Source organism: Arvicola amphibius, chromosome 3 (assembly GCF_903992535.2).
Source record: "Arvicola amphibius chromosome 3, mArvAmp1.2, whole genome shotgun sequence".
Classification (NCBI taxonomy): domain Eukaryota; kingdom Metazoa; phylum Chordata; class Mammalia; order Rodentia; family Cricetidae; genus Arvicola; species Arvicola amphibius.
In genome coordinates this window covers 7,357,781-7,375,001 of record NC_052049.1, presented here as the reverse complement: position 1 = coordinate 7,375,001, position 17,221 = coordinate 7,357,781, and positions in this window count along the sequence as shown.

The following is a 17,221-nucleotide window of genomic DNA, read 5'->3' as shown; positions in this document are numbered from 1 at the left end:
GGCACTCAGATCAGGGGAAAACAAGTTGTTAACAAGAAATTCAGGATCTGGGGTCTCACTGCTCCCAACATAGAAAGTCCTCCTGATTGCTAAGGCTGGAGCCCCGGCATCAGGCCGCTGAAGTTTTCCCACCCACAGCGAGATGTAAATCAAGGAAGACTTGAGAGGCTGGGTAAAGGAAGATCAGGAGTTGAAGGCCACCTGGCATGTGGCTGGTTCTGCACTTTGGCTAGTCTGGTCACTCATGGAGGCCACTGTCGTTCTGCGTGTGTCTTGAGTCATAAAGAACAGCAATGTTGATCTTCATTTTGCATCCAGGGACAGAGAGCTGTTCTTGGTAACTAAGTGTGATCTGTAGACACCGTAACACGCCTGAACTTTTCACCTGTTGTAGGTTTCAGAACTAGCCCCAGAACGGACAGGCAGAGAGAGAAGACAGAGACAGAAGCACTGGAGCCCCACACTGGGAGCAACTGCCCTGGGTACAGTGTCTTCTGCTGTTTGTGGTTCAGTCGCATGCCTGCAGTCCCAGGGCTCCCTGTGGTTCAGGATCACCTTTGCACTGTGTGACCTATCAGTGGGTGTGTTCTAGTGTGAGGGGAGACAAAATGAATCTCCATGGTCAGTAAGTCCCATTATCAAAGGCTTCTGATAAGATACACTGATGGCCAGTAAGCACATAAAAAGGGACATATCCTAGCTGGGCATGGTGGCACATGCCCGTAATCCCAGCACCTGAGAGGCTAAGAAAGGAGGATCGTGAGTTCAAGGCTGTCTTGTGCTGCATAGTGAGACCTTGTCCCAAAGAAATTAAAAATAAATAATAAAGTAAAAAGATGTTCCTCTTTAGTCATCATGGAAACCGAATGTAGACTTGATGGAGGAGAGTTATCTGTTTATGTTACTTTCATTGGTTAATTAATAAAGAAAACTGCCTTGGCCCTTTAAGAGACAGAAAATTAGGTAGGTGGAGTAGACAGAACAGAATTCTGGGAAAGAGAGGGGAGACGCTTCAGGCAGTCACCATGATTCTCCTCTCTGAGATGGACGCAGGTTAAGATCTCTCCTGGTAAGCCACACCTCGTGGTACTACACGGATTACTAAATATGGGTTAAAGGAAGATGTGAGAATTAACCAATAAGAGGCTACAGATAATGGGCCAGGCAGTGTTTTAAAAGAATACAGTTTCCGTGTAATTATTTTGGGTAAAGCTAGCCGGGTGGCGGGACACAGCCCCGCTGCTCCCTTCTACATAGACCCACAAGGAAACACTGCGGCAGAAAAATAGCTAAAACCAAGGTCAGACCGTTACAGGTGCTGACAAGGGTGCGCGGAAATCAGTCCTCTTAGGGGCCAGCTGGGAGTGTAAAGTGGTGCTGCCCCTCGCGGAAAGAATCTGGCAGTTCCCTGAGCAATTCAGCATGACGCTACCAGCTACTTACTGCTGGGCACTGGGCTTTTTGAATTAGGAATGCTCGTATAAGAGACTACAACTCAATAATAGGAAATGAAACATGATGAGCCCAGGAAACTATGCCAGTCAAAGAAGACGGCCACCAAAGATCACAGGTTATATAAGGTCACCCCTGTGCAATGTCCAGAATGGAAATCTAGAAGAGGGGCAGTCAGGATGTGGGCAGAGGGAATAGGAAAGTCACAGCTAGTAGACATAGAGATAGCTCAGTTGAGCGTGTTCGCTGGTCTTGAGGTCGCAAGTACAGTTCCCAGCAACCACACTGGGAGGCTCAGACCTGCCTGTATCATTCCAGCTCCGGGAGGTCTGAGGGCCCCCTTTCTTGCCTCTCTGCACACCTGCATACATGCTTGCATATACACAAAGAAACACGCATAATTAAAAATATGTGCAATGGGAATCACATCTCAATAAAGATTGTTTCTTTAAAGGTCACTCTTAGCTAATGCATCCACATTGTTCTGAGCCTCGAGCCTCTGGTCACGTGGCTGTGGGGAGGAAGAGCTACTGCCTGTCTGGTCACAAAGTGTGAGAGGCAAGACTGCTGCCTTGCTTTCAGGCCTGTAGCCAAGCTATTGGGGACCGTGACACTAACAGGAACATGGCTGGAGAAAGAACTTGGATGGGAGATAAGAGACCACTCGTGGCTGACTCTTATGTGGCCTCAAGCAGAGCTTCTGATCCGAGTTTGACAAGTTGAAATGAAGACTGGGCTAGACGCCAAGGCTGGCATGGAAATGCTAATGAAGGTTCGGGGTTTGGTGAGGGAGAGAGTGTGGACACTCCCCTGGAAACACTACAGAGGTGACCATGGAGGCGCCAGGGAGGCAGGATGGAGGCATGCCAGTATGCCCATATGGCAGATGAAAGACTGAACAAGACCAGGAAGCTAAGGAGGTGACCCTGGGCTAAGAAAGCTCCCATAGGTAACGCTGGGGGCATACAACAGAGGAAAACCCGACACTGCCTCCTCACATCCAAGGACAGATGCTGAATTCAACTGAGTCCTGGATTTGCTCTAGGTGGATGAACACTCATCCGTTTTATAGGTTTTCCTTAGCTCCTAGAGCCTGGGACAACAGAACCCAGAGCTCGGGATGAGCCTGCTTTGTCTGCTTGGTACCCCCAAGACCTTAAGAAGCTTGTTTTATCATCATAACACATGGAATTTTGCAGAACCTCCCAGAAGTCCCCAGATAGCCCTGGTACACGCTAAGACAGTTCCCTGTTAACACCGATATGTCACCATTCTTGTTTATAAAGCAAGGTCAGAGATGCCATGGATTCTGCCCAATCATCAAATCCCAAGAGGAGGCTGGGGAAGAGAAGGGGAAACCAGCCCTCCTGAGAAGTACCTGAACATAGTCAGACATCACAAGCCTCGCTGCTACCCGGAAGGGGCATGGTACTGCCCTGCACACCTGCCCTTCACTCCTCCATGTGTCCAGGTGTGGAAGCCTTAGCGTGCATCAAAGAGCAGAGACACTGGTGGGACATGCCAGTTTCCAGTAACCCCAGCCACTGGACAGTGGAAAGGACCTTCAGCCAAGCAGGGCATAACCTGGGGGAGCCTGGAGCTCGGACGCCCTAGAGCTGGGTGGCCGGCAGATATTGGCAGACCCAGCAGGTTTGTGATTAATTTATTATTTTCGAAACATCTGCCTCCTGCCAGCACAGCCCATGGCGTCCTGCTGTTCTGCAGATTCCCTAACTTCCCAGCTGCTGTGCTGAGACATCCTGCTGGCCTCTGCAGGATCAAAACACAAACCAAACAAAAACCTAGGCCTTTCACAAGGCTCCAGAGTGGCATCGACAGCCATATGCTCCTGCAGAACCAGGAGACAGCAGTGGGAACTCTGAGTTCATCCTAACTACGGCCTGGGCCGGGAGTCCCTGGAGAACCAAAGCCAAACTACGTGACCTACAGACACCACTCATAGCGGTGTGGTCAGTGATCAGCCTCCTTTATCTCATTCTGTATCCTGGGTGTTTCCATGCGATTGCATCACCTAGGGACACCGCACCTGTCACGGCTGTGTAAATACACACGCAGTTTGAAAATGGCAAAATCATGTCATGGCTCATTTCTCAGAGCAAACACCTGTTCTTAAGCAGTATCTAACTCTGCACACATACACGCACAAACACATTCATCGAAACTTTTTTCCCCTTATTTACAGTCTCCTATCCATACACAATGTGGGTTTTTTCATTTTTATTTGTGTGTGCATATACATATGTGTATGTGTGAGTGTGTGTACACAAATGTGTGTGTGTCTGTGTGTGTGTGTGTATGCGGTATATGGGCACCTATTGGAAGGTTACATATGTGTATGCGTGAGTGCATGTATACATGTGTGTGTGTGTGTGTACGCTGTATATGGGCACCTAGTGGAAGGTTACATATGTGTATGCGTGAGTGCGTGTATACATGTGTGTGTGTGTGTGTGTGTACGCAGTATATGGACACCTAGTGAAAGATTACGTCCCTGAGCACAAGCAGAAACCAGAGAAGGTCACCAAGTGTCCTGTTCCCTCAGTCTCTGCTCTATTCTCTTGGGACAAGTTCTCTCACTGAACCTTATGCTAGCAGCCAGCAAGCTATAGTGATCCTGCTGTCTCACTCCACACAGCACTGGAGTTACCGGGATGCACAGCCAAGACTGCATGTCGGGGAGGGATGGTTTGAACTTGGGTCTTCATTTTCTGAAGCAAGCCCTCTTGACGCTAAGCCAGCTCCCAGCCCTACATTGTTGGTTTGTTTTTGAGTTTCATATACACAATGTATTGACCAGATTCATCCTATTCCCTGGTCTGTCATTCTTGACCAAACCCTGTCTTCCAACTACACCCTCTCCTACTTTTATGCCTTGTTGTGGTGGTGGTGGTGGTGGAGGTGGTGGTGGTGGTGGTGGTGGTGGAGGATGAGAAGGAGGAGGTGGCAGTGGTAGTGGTGGTTTTAAAACAGTCTGTGTAGGCATGACTGGCCTGCAGTATGCTAAGTAGACCAGGTTGGTTGTGTCTTCTTTAACGCTGGAATTACAAGCATAAATCAGCAGGTGTGGTGGTGCACACCTGTAATCCAGTACTGCAGAGGAAGGGCAGGCAGACCTATGTGAATTCAAGGCCAGCCTAGTCTACAGAGTGCATTCCAACACAGCCAGGGCTATATAGAGGGATCAAGTCTCAAAAACAAACAAGAGTGAGCCTCCATTCTCCGTAGGAAAAAAACTCATAAAAAGAACTGGCTGGTGAACCTACAGAGACTGGCAAGTGCGCTCTGCAGACTCTGCTGGTAGGATGCAGACCTGGGAAAAGCTGAGGTGGCCGCAGGAGCCCAGGGCTTGTCTGTGAGAGACCTCCATGAAGCATCAGCCTTGGAGGGACTGCTGGAGGCTCAGCCACATGACAGAGGACAGTTTGCTTTTGTCAGAGTCCACCAATTTAAACCCCGTTCAGAAGAGCCCACACAGACAGCGTGCATGCCGCTTAACCAAATACCGGGACGCCTGAACACTGCAGCATGTTGACACAGAGAATGAACCCACATGCACTCACCACACTCATGTTTAGCCCGGTCGCAGATCGCTTTGGATGTTTCCTTCTGACAGCACGGACGCGTCTGCAGGTCCTGGCCGCGTTCTGTCTAGCATTGAACTTGCTCTCCAAGCAGGCATTCTAAAATTCGATTAACCACATTCATGACAAGAGAAAATACTATTCCTGCTTCTTCCCCTTTAATCCTAAATATTATGGTAATTCCAACTGTCATGCTTTAAAAAAAATATCCAATTCGTCAACTGGAAAAAACTCAACACCATCTGATAAAATAAACTAATATAATCAGTAGGACTGAGAAGCCCTAAATGAGATTTTTTTTAATTACATTTTAGCACTGTTATTATGTACTGTTGCGGGTCACTTGGAAGAGACAGGCCAGCATTCTAAGGCAGAGGGCTCAGTTTCTCATGCAAATCACAGGAACCCTTCATGGTCTCTTCCAGAGAGATTCTTGAAACTATGGGAATGTGTTTGGAGAATCAGTAAGGACCCTCTTTATCCCAAGAAGGTGGTTGCTACCTAGGAGTGATATCATCCTAACAGGGAACATTTGGCAAAGTCTGGAGACAAATGTGTCACAGCTAGGAAGCTGGGGGAGGGGCTAGTTGGTAGCATCCCCTTGCACAGAGAGGGCCCCACTCAAAAGGTCAGCAATGCCAAGACCATCAAAGTCACATGTGTCTGCCCTATTCTAGAACCCTCTAGTTTATTATAATGTAACCAAACAGCCAAAGGCAATTTTCTCTTGATCTGGAATCTTGGAAACACATAATCCGTGTTTCCATAATGGAGGCACGTTCAGTGGAAGCGGCTGCCACCACCTTCCCAGTCCTGGAAGCGCGGGGAGCAAATTGCCGTGATACAGATTCACTCCTGGATGCTTTAGATAGAGCAAATCTCTTCCTTCTGGGAGAGCGTGCAGCAGTGCTACACTGTAACGGCTGTTTTCTCCGATGCAGATACAAAGAACCGAGATAAATGTCCCCTGGTGGCTTCCTCAGCCAATTCGCAGAGGGCAGGCAGGACAAGCTGAAGAGCTTTTGGCTCAGCTATTTAAATTTTCTCTAAGAAAGGTCTCAAAGCCTCTTTTTGAATGGTTGCCGCCTATTTTCCAACGTGAACGGTATGCACTCAAGATGATTAACCTCAGGGCCATCAGGGCTCACTGCAAAAAGACAAGCAGCTAAAGAACACAGTGTCTCTCTGTAGAACGGGCTGCCCGGAAAGACGCTTGAGTCCCTGCAGATAGAGGGGTCGTTGGCCTTGGCCTGGGTCCTTGTCTTCTAGCAGAGCCCTCGCTTCTGTCCTGAGGAGCAAAGACTATTCAGGAACTGAAGAGATAAGAACGAAAACTTTTCCACCCCCGAGAGGGCACAGGTCACAGACCAAGGACTTGACTTCACCCAAGTCAGCTTGGTGAACTGAGATTCCTGGGCTTCCTCACAAGAGCATGGGTGAGGACTTCCTTACATGAAGTGATATTTCATGTGTCTTTTAATAAGTAAAGCTTGCCTGAAGATCAGAGAGGAGAATAGTTCCATTAGTCAGCCTTACAGACCAGGCAGTGGTGACACATCTTTAATCCCAGTAGCCACACCAGTTTACCACAGAAACCAGGCGGTAGTGGTGCACGCCTTTAATCCCAGTACTAGAGAAGAATATAAGATGGGAGGAGACAGCTCTCAGTCAGTTTCATTCTGAAATTTCTGGAGGCAGGATCACCATTTGAGACTGAGGTAGAGGTAAGAGCCAGTGGCCGGCTGTTTTGCTTTTCTGACCTTCAGACTGAACCCCAATATCTGTCTCTGGGTTTTTATTAGCCCTGCAACACTCACAGGTGTGCAGGTGAGCGCTTCCTCGCAGGTCCATGGGTGAGTTGGCAGCTGTACCACTGACAGCCAACCCCAACGTGGATACCACTCATGAAAACGTCAGCCCAGGAGTCCCCTCCACAGCCTGCAGGTATCACTAAGATTTGCCTCTCTTCTTACATATCCCTGGGGAGGTTTTACCTTTCTCCTGAGTTCTCCTAACTTTCTTTTGTTGTTTGATAAGCCTCCCCTTTCTCCCTCCAGGAGGAGGAATCTAGTAGAGCCAATCTAGCCCACAGAATTCTTGGGGAGAGTGCTCACTTAGCCCCACACCACCTGAAGATGATCATGGAACTCGGCTTCCTTGACAGTGCCCCTGCAATGAAGTATACAGCTGTTCTAGTTTCAGCTGCTAGGTATGTCCGCACAGCCGTAAATGGCAAGTTTCAGAGCACCGGATAAAGCAAACTGTAAAAGCCTACTGTTTTCTCATCAGCTTTACTCCCCACCATGATGCTGCCTCCACCTTCACCTGACAAGACTGGAAGCCAGTGCAGGAAAATTCCCTCCTGAGGCACGCTTCATCTCAGACCCTCAAAGGAAAGAGGATGGCAAAACAAGAACAACTGTGAGAAGCAAGGCGCAGTTCCATGCTGTGTAAGAAGGAGCCCTCTTTGAATGCCTTGCAGTGTCCTTCCAATGATTTGCCGTGCCTTCCTACTCATGTAACACCCCGGGGGTGCCAACATAACTGTGACAGCTGGCTGTCCCCCAGAAACCGGCTGCTTTGATGTCACAGCTTAATACTAACATTCTTCAAGATAGCAAGTTAGACTCGTTAACTCTTCTTAAAGCCATTCTCATCACAAAGGGAAAAATGCCCAGTTTTCCCAGGACGGTTGGAATGATGGCTCGGGGAGTAAAAGTGCTTACTGAACAAGCCCAGCGACCTGATTTCGATCCCCAGATCCCACTTCGAGCTAGAAGGAGAGAATTGACAATACAGAGTTGTCTTCTGACTTCCACGTGTGACCTGTGGCATGCATGTCCACACATACCACACACACATACACACACACACACACACACACACACACACACAGTGTAATTTTTTTAAAAGTTAGCCCAGAAAAGAACAACAAAACCAAAAGACCATGACATTGTGGGCACAAAACAATTAGCATCCTTAAGACCGGGAGCTGGCATCAATTCAGTGAAGAAATTATCTTCTCCAACGACATCTAGTCGACCTAAGCATAAGGAGATGATAAGGAGTGGGCACTTATTTGCTTTGTTTAAACAGCGTAAACATAACACTGTATTTTGTTAATCACAGACACGTTGAACTAGACAGAGCACAGTAAGTCTAGGGGTACACCACCTCTGTGATCAGCCACACAGTGCCACCATCATCGTTAGCGTATCATCAGAACCCTCAGACCACCAACGCTGGCATCTCCGTCTTCATCATCCCCATCTTTATCAACCTTCCCACATTCATTGACCTTACTAAGTGCCAGACCTTCTCAGCAACCCTACTTGCTACACTTTGTCATTTTGCCAATGAGAAAGACAAAGTTTACTGAAGTCAAAGCCTGACTCACACAGTTAGGTAGCAAAGCTTTGGCTAACCTAACACAAAATTCTATGCTTTCTAATGCTAATGCTTCACTCCCCCCCCATCTCTCAAGACAAGAGATCATGCTAGCCCAGGCTAACCTCAAGTTCACAACTTTATTATATAGCCCTAGCTTACCTCTGTCTTACACTGACTCTCTTGGCTCAGGCTCCCCTGTGCTGGCATTATAGGCATGGACCACCACACCCAGCTGTCCAGCACCAAAATACAGGCTTTGAGACTGAACACCGAGCTGCTTCTCAGCATCTCCTTTTATTAGTACCAAGATCTCCTAGGTACTTGTCCTCTTTGTCTTCAGTTCTCCCATCTGTAAGATGAGACTAATAACAGTCCCTGGATTTCAGTATTCTAACATGCCTGGCCAATGGTCTGTGTAGAAGATACTTTTTAACTGTATTGTTGTTATCTTTTACATGGAATTGGCCCTTACCCGACCTGATACAGATGCTCAAAAGGCCCAAGTTTCCTCTTAAAGAATGAGGAGATACTGCTACCTCCTTGCTCCCTTTCAGCTTCTCTATGGAACCACAAGGAAAACCAGCCAGAGGCTCCCTGCAAGGAGGACGCTCTAGTGTGTGACCTGTTTCACCAGATTGCCCAGTTTCACACAAGAGAGGATCTTCAAGGGTGTGTGAGAGAGGAGGAGGAAGAGCCAGGGACGAGGCTGTGGGGAGCCAGGGCCAGTGGAGAACGGCTGGTGGTGTGTCTCTGGGGATGCCTGTCATACACCACACATCCCCATCCCCCTAAGCTTGCACCAGTTCCGCAGCACTGGACGTGAGCGTGGCTCCCAGTTCTGCTTCAGCTTCCTCTGCTCTCTTCCCACATCCTGACCTTAGGGTGTGACTGGAAGGGATCAGACAGCCTCCTACGACTTCTTTCTTTCTTCAGCACGGAGCCTGGTGTATAGCGACATCTCCACCTGCAGGTAAACAGTTCAGAGCCCCTCGCTGACACCAGAGTTCATACAGGGCTGAAACCAAGTGGGTCTAGCCTCTGTCTTCCCTGAGGATTACAATTCAGGAAGCCTTTGAAACACACATCTCTTTCTGCTCCCTGCGGGCCATATTTTGCTACCCAATTCTCCATCAGGTATCACTGGGGCTCTTGAGAGATATCCCCGGTGGTCTGAAAAGCTTGAGAGCTGAGGAGCTTTGGAGACTCCCTGAGCATCCCAAAGACACTGGACACTGAGGCTATGCTCAGAGTCACTCCCAGAAGGCCACTCTCCGGGACTCAAGAATGCGTTCAGGATTCACAGCTTCACTAACAAAACACATATCACAGAGGAAACATATAATCAAGACTGGCCTCCCGTCTGTCTGCCTCCAAAGGCTTCCTCACACAGCTTAGAATATGCGTGGTGTCATCTGGTTTAATTAAGCAAGGCAAGCATCTCCTTCCCCGTATGCCTTTCTGGGAGAAGAGCCAGGCTGGGTCTAATAAAGCTGGGTATTTTCCACATTGTGTCTTCAACTGAGCTGACTTGGCTGGTTTTTATTATTGTCCAACATTCTCCTAGCAAAATGCCAATGCCCTTATTAATATAGTCCAATCTGCAATGTCCAGGCAGGCATTTCATAGGACAGTCACCAAGTCCATGCTACTGTTTGGCGAGCCCCTTCTCTGACTCCTGGGTAGAAGAGGTAGGTAGGCAATGGGAGCCTTCCTATGAGAGTTCACCTCGGGGAATGATGGGAGCTCTCTGCTGGCAATGCTGGGTGCCAGAGAGAGACGCGCAGAAAGAACAGGATGACCAGACAGGGCAGGGCCACGAGGCGGCAGTGAGGTAAGGGGTTCCCATTACGCACACGGGCTAGAGGAGAAGCAAGCCACGTGCTAGATTTCTGGTGTGGGGCTGGGTCTTCCGGCTGAGGTGGAGCCATGAGCATGGTCCAGCTTTTGTCCCGTCTGCCTCCGGGCTCATGGTTTTCAAAGGACTCCGCTCACAGTGCACAGACACAGTGCACACAGTGGGACAACTGCTACTCCTCAAACCCAGGAAGGACAAAGATGTCATCACCCGCTTAGTGGGTATGGGGGGCGGGGGGCAGACGGTAGGGGACATGAGAAGGTAGGGTGTAGGGAAGACTGGTGGGGCCTCTGCTCAGTGGCCAGTGCAAACCAACAGACACTGAGTGAAGGCTGAGTGAGTGACTGACCCGCAAGATCTGAGCGCCGCTGGCTCGGGGACAAAAGATTCCCGTCTACGCGGAAGAAAAACTGTTGCATCCGTATGACGTCATGGGCGCAGGAAGGGCTGGGAGCAGGGGGCAACGGGAGATCTGACTGCCTGTGGAAAGGCTGAGAGATGATAGAGCCTTCAGGAAGTGGGCCCCAGCAACCGGGAGTGCGTCCTTGAATAGGATCTCTCTTACCTTATTGGTTCCCCCTCCCTTCTCCCTCTTCTACAGCTTCCCTACCTTGACGTTCTGCCTCTTCATGGCCCCAACACAACAGAGCAGCTGTACATCGCTCTTCCTTTAAGTTGACTTTCAGGTGTTACTGTGTCTAGTAGCCATACTCCAATCTACCTTTTGTGTTTTATAGTGCTTTGGTTTGGTTTTTTGTATCATTGATTTACTTGTTTTAAGTTTGTTTGTTTTGGTTTTCAGGTTTTGGTTTTTGTAGCTTTCTTTGGGTTTTTTCTTTGAGAGGGAATAAGAATGTGAATTTGGGTGGGTAGGCATGTGGGGGGATCTGGGAGGAGTTGGGGAGAGGACAGAATATGATCAAAATATACTGTATAGAAAAAATTCAATTAAAAAAATTAAAGAGAAAGTAAAATGCCTTATTTCCTTCTACCTAACAAGTACTGTTTCTTTATTCATACAAATACACACACACACACACACACAGAGGATATTTTATTATCTCTAAAGGGTAATATCCAAGAACATTTAACATTCCATCAATGAGGAGATGGCTGGCCAATCATAGTTCACTTCCACTCTGGACTTTTATACAGTAAAGAAAATGGAAAAGATCTAAAATGTTCCCTGCAAACAGTGTGTTCACAAAACAGTGTGACAGGGACCTTGTTTGACAACAAAGGAAAAACACTCCAAGGACACAGTTCTAGGGATGACTTAGTGATTAAGAACACTTACAACCATCTGTAATAGAGTCTGGTGCCCTCCTCTGGCCTGCAGGTATGCACACAGACAGAATATTGTATACATAATAAATAAATAAATATTTTTTTAAAAAAAAGAACACTTGCTAAAAAAAAAAAAAAAAAAAAAAAAGGAAGACACCTTGTTCCTACAGAGGACCTGGACTTGATTCCCAGTACTCACATGGTGGCTCACAGCCATCTGCAACTCCAGTTCCAAGGGATATCATATCATATTCTGACCTCTGAGGGCACCAGGCACACACAGTTCAGATGGACATGCCAGCAAAACACCCTCTCCTAGGGTTTCTATTGCTGTGAGGAGACACCACGACCATGGCAGCTCTTATAAAGGAAAAACATTTTAACTGGGGAGGCTTAGTCCGTTATCATAGTTACAACACACCAGCTGGAGTGTTCTACATCTTGGCTTGCAGGTAACAGGAAGTGATCTCAGACACTGGGCATGGCTTGAGCACGGATGAGACCTCAAAGCCCACCCCCACAGTGACACACTTTCTCCAACAAGGCCACACCTCCTAAGAGTGTCACTCCCTTTGGGGACCATTTTCTTTTAAATAACCACACACCGATACACATAAATAAATCTTTAAAAAATTAAAACCACAGCTCTATACAGTATAAGCCCGTGTCTACATGTAAGGGACAACATTCATCTATATGCATATGTACACACACACATGTATGTATGTATATATGCATATGTATTAACACATATATGTATGTGTGTATGCATATGTATACACACATATATGTATGCATGCATATGTACACACACATACACATTAATCTGTGAGTGTGGGTAAAGTCCCAAAGTTTAGGAAGGACATTGAGAGGATAATAGCAGGAAATGAAGAAGGATGGGGTTCAGGCAGTACACGTGGGACATGAAAGAAGACAGACAGCTAATGTTTTTCTAGTTTCACAGTGCATTTGTGATTTCAACTTTCTGTGCATTGAAGCAGCAAGAACCATTTTGCATTTCAAAAGAATCCAGCATATGTTATTCCTCTGAGCCAGTGAGTGTGGAAGCTAGGCTTCCTTTAATTCCATTGACCGTTCATGAAAGAGGAATTAGACATGACTAGTCACACGGACCCAACTTTGTAAGATGGTTTGTAAAAATTCGCTCTGGGGGAGGGGTTTTGTAACCTGATTTTTTTCTTTTTTTTCTTCTATTCAGAACTGTATCAATGCTATTATAATGTTATTTGACATCTAAGTTGTATTATATGTAAAATACAGTTTTTAAAAATAAAGACACATGGCTGGAGAGACGGTTCAGCTGTTACTGGCTCGTCTTCTAAGGGTCCTAGGTTTGATTCCTAGTACCCACATGGCAGCTGGTAGCCATCTGTAACCCATTCCAGAAGATCTGAGAGCACCAGGCATACAAAACATTCATATACATAAAGTAAAATAATAAATTTTTAATGAGAAGTTAAAATGAAGATCCAGTTCTAGAAGGATCACAGCAGCTGCTCCGGAGCAGCCTCGGGTGCTGAGGAGTCTCTTCCTCACAGACCCTTCACCGTGGTTTCTTGTCCCCCCTCAGGGTGGCTATCTTTGGTTCTGTGAAAACTACTTTTTAAAAATATTTTAAACAAGCTGTGGTAATACATAAAAATAGAACATGCTGAAGGGGCAGAGGCAGGAGGATCGCAAATTTGAGGCCAACCTGAAGTACATCTTTAGACTGGGAAGACAGCTGTGAGCCAAGGGAGCAGCCAAGCCTGGTCACGTGAGTTTGATCTCTAGTAACTGCCTGGTGGAAGGAGAGGTTCAGCTTCCACAATTGTCCTCTAACCCACTACACCAAAGGCAAGTGTGTCACACACGTGCGCACACATACATACACACAAATAAGTCATAAATATAAAACTACATTTCTAAATTACTTTTAAAACTCCACAAAGAAATATTAATGATTTTTAAAAATCCTGAATGATAACACATATGGCGTGCCACTCAGGTAAAGGGAGACAGGAAACCTGGGGTGCCTTCTGTCTGAGGGGTGTGCCTTCTGGAAGGGGTGGACCATGGTCCTTATGAGGTACAAGGAAGCACTCACAAGAAACACCCATGAAAATAACGTGGAAAGCCGGGTGGTGGTGGCGCACGCCTTTAATCCCAGCACTCGGGAGGCAGAGGCAGGCGGATCTCTGTGAGTTCGAGGCCAGCCTGGTCTACAAGAGCTAGTTCCAGGAAAGGCTCTAAAAAAGCTGCAGAGAAACCCTGTCTTGAAAAACCAAAAAAAAAAGAAAAGAAAATAACATGGAAGAATGTGGAAACAAAACGTATAGAACCGCTTCAGCCAAAGCAAATGACAGGAAAATACCATACATTCAATAGTATTTTAAAATAATACATTTATTCAAATATCACAATTTTATACCATAATGTTTATTTTACAGGTGATTTTTAAATTTTTTTACCATTGGTTTATTTTTTTTCTATTGTCTCTTTTTTCTACACTTTTGCAACAGAATTTGTCAGAAGTTGAAAGAGAGAAACACATTCCTCTTACTGAATAATATATCACATTTAACTTCGAGATTATAGAATTGAAGCTGCTGGGGGTGGGGTCACACTTATTAGTGGGTCCCAAGTTCCCTGAGGTCTAAATAGGAAAATATCCCATTATAAACTGTAGCAAAATTCTCATCTCAAAATAAACCACTCTGAAATTTACAATGATATCCACATTCAACATCTGTACAGCATCCAAAAACTCACGGGGGGGGGGGGGGGGGAGTTAGGATGACAAAGGAAATGGCTTCACATTCAGTAAACAGAGCTCAAACCAGAAGGCAGACCCTGAACCCTGGCGGTGCAGAAATCGGCTCCATTCCTCACCGTCCGTCTCCCTCCGCTGAAAGCAGAGACTCTCCCACACCAGCAAATCCTAGGCCCAACTCTCTTCTTGTCGTTGCTTGTTTTTAGAATTATTTGGACCAAGAAAGCTCCGGTCGTCGTCGGCTTTGCCATCACTCGAATGGAGCCCTGGGCTCTAACTCCACAGCAGGCCCCAGGTCGGTGGTAGAGAGGATGACAGTGCCATTTCTGGACATGTGGTGTCCACTCACTCTCCCCGTCGCGTGTACCCAGAGTCACACCGTTGTGAGCTAGTTTCTAGAACCTTCTAACTGGTGTGCGTTAGGTGCCTGATTTACTACTCCTCAAATCCATACAGGGTCAGGTCAGCACAGCCTGCTGCTCTGCCTGGGATGGACAGCTTCACGTCTCAGCCATCTAAACAATGCAAGTCACGTGACAGCCAAGAGAACGTTTTTCCAGAACCAGAGCTAGCCAGCCGATCTAATACCAAGGCAGACTGGAAAATCCCAACCCTTCCTTAGAGTACCGTTCTGTTCTAGGGCTTCACCTGTGTCAAGTCCCACAGAAAATACGCCCCCTCCCCCAAGCAGGACAGCAGCTATGGGAGGCCATGGGAGCTCTCCGGGGGGGTGCTCTTGGGTCTGGGCCCCTCACACAATTGACACGCATCAAAGCCAGAGTTGACCCATACACAACTGAGTTATTTGCTCTTAGCCACCTGGGACAGCATCATTTCCTAGTAGGACAGCCTAGGGTGTAGAAACTCCAGCCAAGTCAGGCTTCACGTTGTTTGGGGAACTCTGGGTAGACCCGCAGGCCTTGCAATCCGCTTGAGTACACACACACCTCAAACAGGTCACAGAGACTCTCCCTGAGGGCCACCGTGAGCCACTGCAGCTAGGACATTTACATGCAGAGTTCTGGCCTCCAGCTTGCATTTTTAAGTGGATGGCATGCACGGACCCCATTAATATAACCTGCTGCTGAGGGCAGCCAGCAGACAACAGGGGTTCACCTTTCATTATGGTCTTACTTCAGGTTGGGGCAGGGTGTGAAAATTGCATGTGCAGCACCTGGCCTCCAGCAGCCACACCTGAAAACCAGCCAAACCCATCCAGCCAGACCAAAGCAGGTAGCATTCCCAATAGCACTGCTAAGTCTTTAAATAATAACAATCAATAAAACAAAGCCTCCGGAGAAATTTTCAGTCATGTATCGAAAATGTTAAGGAATAAACATGTGAAGTTGGGGGCTTAGAATTTAGCTCAGTGGTAGAGCGCTTGCCTAGCAAGCACAAGCCCTGGGTTTAGTTCTCAGCTCAAAAAAATAAATAAAAAAGGTAAATAAACATGTGAATTTAACAGCAAATAGGTGAAATGACTCGGGTTACATAGATGTGCAGAGTTGCCCAGGGTGACTAAGAATTTGGGGCAAACTCCACCCTCACTCTGACAGCCCCAGTAATTCTTCTGTTATGTGTGACTTTGTTGTTTCTTTAAGGATCCATGTGCTCAGTGTTCCTGCCTTCACGCTCTAGAAGCCATGGCCCTCCACACTGTTGCCTGGCTTGAAGGAGCCAAGGGCTAGCAGCACGGATCAGAACCCAGACAGTGACCAGCACTGGAGAATTCACGGAGAACCTGCTGGAATTTCCCAGACGCTAGAAAAGCCCCTCACCGTATGAGAGGAGGGAATTTATGGTGAGACACCATCACTCTGGGGAATAACTATGGATGCTTCCAGACGCCTGGGGACTGGAGCCAGCCTCCTCCCCACAAGCCTCTCTCTTGTCTAACAGCCTTAGTGCCACCCCAGAGACCTGGTTCCAGCTGCCGCCGGGATGGAATGGGCACAGGCCTCCTGGCACACCCTTTCTGAGTCTATAAAACCCAGTTTCTAGCCCACATCATGAATCCTCTCTTTCTTGATATATGAGATGAGTCTGGGGAATCCAAAGCCGAGATGGAAAATACCTTGCCATTCTGACTTTTTCCCCCCGAGGTATCAGGAGTGGCCCAGGAGCCTGGAAGGAGCTGAAGAAGGAGGTGCAAAGTCTCTCCTGCCACCTACTATCCTGCTCCAGCACAGCAAGCACACTGTCCATGGGGGTCATTGGCGGACCAAGGGTACAGAGTGTCCCTCACCCTTCCTTCCTGAGGAGCCCGATCCTTCCTGAGGCACTCTGTGAGCTCCCGTACAATGACTGTGGCCATCTTATCCTAAAAGCAAGGAGAATAGACCAGGGGCTCAGAGAACAGCTCTGGGGGGTGGGTACAGATTGCCCATCTGGGCATCGGTCACCTCTGCCTACCTGGAGGCAACTGTTAACACAACGGTCACAGCTAGAAGCAGCGGCTGAGAGACACAACTGTGGTGTCATATGCACAGCCATTCCTACCGCCGAGGTCCCCATAAATCTCTACAGAGACAAGTCCCAAGATCTCCCTTAGAAACAACAGCTTTGACACTATCTTGGAAATATTTCTTTCATCCAGTTTAACCCTAATCGACTTCACCATCAAAAAGATTTAAACTACACTTCAACTCCTCCCCTAACTATATTTATGTATAAATCCCTGAGAAGACACCTGTCCACTTGGCATTCACTATTTACAATTAATACACACAAGGCCAAGCAGGCCCCCAGGCCTGTGCCTCGGCTCTGCCAAGTCAGGAAAGCAGACCAGGTCTCCTTTCCAAAAGCAGAAGGCAGAGCCAATGTCCTGTTGTCACAGCCCTGCCTTCCGTCCTCTCCTGGGAT